This window comes from Osmia lignaria, unplaced genomic scaffold (genome assembly GCF_051020975.1).
Source record: "Osmia lignaria lignaria isolate PbOS001 unplaced genomic scaffold, iyOsmLign1 scaffold0092, whole genome shotgun sequence".
NCBI lineage: Eukaryota > Metazoa > Arthropoda > Insecta > Hymenoptera > Megachilidae > Osmia > Osmia lignaria.
The window spans coordinates 12,501-15,000 of NW_027478233.1; the positions used below are offsets into that span (position 1 = coordinate 12,501).

General features: G+C 44.2%; 1 non-coding gene across 1 annotated transcript; it reads left to right on the forward strand.

Annotated features, from left to right (window-relative positions):
- Positions 1-1,477: 1,477 nt before the first annotated feature.
- On the forward strand, positions 1,478-1,632 carry LOC143307877 (5.8S ribosomal RNA). Its single transcript, XR_013064925.1, has one exon. It is a non-coding gene; the product is annotated as a 5.8S ribosomal RNA (ribosomal RNA).
- The last annotated feature ends 868 nt before the right edge of the window (positions 1,633-2,500 follow it).

Consider the following 2,500-nt stretch of genomic DNA (forward strand, 5'->3'; position numbering starts at 1 on the left):
AAGAGAAAACCTAACTGAATGGATCATTGATAAAGCGATATAAAAGTTTATTGAGCTCGGACCAAAAATTATACAAAACGAGAAAGATATAATAAATAATACCATATACATGACACAAAACACATAAATCTCGGGTTCGAGCCAATAAGAAACAAATACCAAAACGCTGCGATGCGGTAAAATTACACCGACACGGTTACGTGCGGAGGTCGCTTTGATTACTCATCGCGTTTCTCCCGTCCGTTCGGAACCGCCGGCAAAAAAACTGTGCGACCAACGGCGCCAAAGAGCACGACGCCGGACCATTTCTCTCTGGCTGATGTGAATGGAAGTAAAAGACGCTTGCGTGAGGTCTCTCGACCTTTATCTCTCTAACTTATACTTATGGGTCGTCGTCTACTTGATCGGGTACAAACAAGTCGTAAGAAACAAACAAACAAACCACAAAAATACAAGTCGTAAAAAAACAAACTTCTGTTGGTTAACCTACAATATGAAGGATCGAAATGAAAGAAGGATCATATTATTACAAACCGAAAGTGAAGGATCATTAAAATTGAAATACAATATATATAAATATATAAATGTACCCGTCGTTGCGACACCCTAGTTAAATGGAAAGATATAAAAAAGAGAGAAAAGGAATACAGATGACCCGCCGTCTGATCTTTGCTAAATGATCTGGCATCACCGGAGTTTTTTTGGTCCGTGTTGCGTTCGCTCTATTCGAAATGAAACTCGCGGAGGCGAAGAATTGTTAAAAGTTTACGAAGCGTCTAGGAGTGGTTAAAACTGAGAGAGTTGAAACTACGATGTATTAGAACGAGCAACCGTCGAAACTTTGTTTTCGCGACGTTCTTTTCGTCGCTCTCGTCCCCACGCTCCTACGCTTTGGTTGTTTCTTTGCCATCCGTGTTGCGATAAAAAGATTTCTCCATTGTCCAAAAAGGACGGATCGAGATTCCTCTTTCGAGAGGGAGAGAGAGGTACTTGCGGGTAACCTGGAATCTACGAAACACGCACCGTGGTAAGATTCGTGCGTCCGCCTGATCGATGTGTGTTGTTTACGGACCGGCTGAGAAGCGACGATAGCGAGTCTTTGAAAAACTATGTGTCCATTAGTTAGACCGATCGTCGCCGGCCGTGTGTCTGTTCGAATCTCGCAACCCACGATTCAGCGACAGGACGCGCGCTCGCATTCCTTGTGTGCGTTCGTACTTTTCAAGGTTTTTAAATGTACTTTACGCCCGACCGTCGAGAGGAGCGTGCCACTGGGCGTTTCTCCGACGGTTTCCGTCCTTGGACGCGATCGTGTCGTCAACGATCGAACAAACAAACAAATACGTTGGCGACGCCCGAATTCGCTCTCCCGCACGCGCCGGGTGGGAGAGTGATGTGGGTATCGAATGTGATGCGTGTTAATAATGAAAATAACACTCTAAAGATCTAAAGAGTTTGAAATACAAAATTTTACGATTACCCTGAACGGTGGATCACTTGGCTCGTGGGTCGATGAAGAACGCAGCTAATTGCGCGTCAACGTGTGAACTGCAGGACACATGAACATCGACATTTCGAACGCACATTGCGGTCCACGGATACAATTCCTGGACCACGCCTGGCTGAGGGTCGTTTTCTTAACAAAAGACTGCTTGCGTTTGCTTCTCGAAAAAAGAGTAATTCATTTCTTTCTAAACATCTCGCCGTCGTTCAACGAAAGTAGAACGTTTCGGAGCGGGATTATCGAACGAAATTGAAAGAATGAATGAACGATAAACAAAGAAAGAGTCGCAACGTACGAGCGATAGTTGGGCAGTTCGTCGGCGTTTGTCGTGGAAACGATGTGACGAAAATCGCAACCGATACACTAAATGCAGGCCGTTAAAGGAGAGAAACAAATTTCGAAATATCTCTTCGAACTAGCGCAAGTGCGTCACGGCGCGCGAGTCGTTCGTTAAAATTTATAAACGACCGCCCGTGAAAGCACCGAGTTCTAGGAAGATAATCTATAAAGATTCTCCATCCTGCTGGAAGTTATCGGATCGGCGCGATTGTTCACTTGTAGAAATCCACGCTCCCGACGTTGCCAGAAACGATATTTACGAAAGGTGTGTCAAAAATAAACGAAAGAAGCTCTCCTATAAATTTAGAAAAAGCAAACGAGTGAAATGTTTGAGATGATAATTTGCTGAAATGCAAGCTCGAATAGCCCCAGGGTTTCGAATGATTCCCCGCGCTTTATACATCTCTCTGTTTACAAACGGTGTATAAATGAAAGATCGCTTCAGATGGGTCGTCGCTGTTTGACGCGCGATGCTGTTCCTTTTTTTTTGTCTGTCTGTGCGTTTAGCTTCGCTAAACAAGTTAAATGGTTAAAAAGCGTCGAAAAAGCGAATACACACGCGACAAGACAAATCTAACGAGTAAAGGAACGCTCCGCTCCAAGATAAAAATGGTTGTTTACAATCAATACAGCGTTTCGGTACCCCTGATCGTAGTC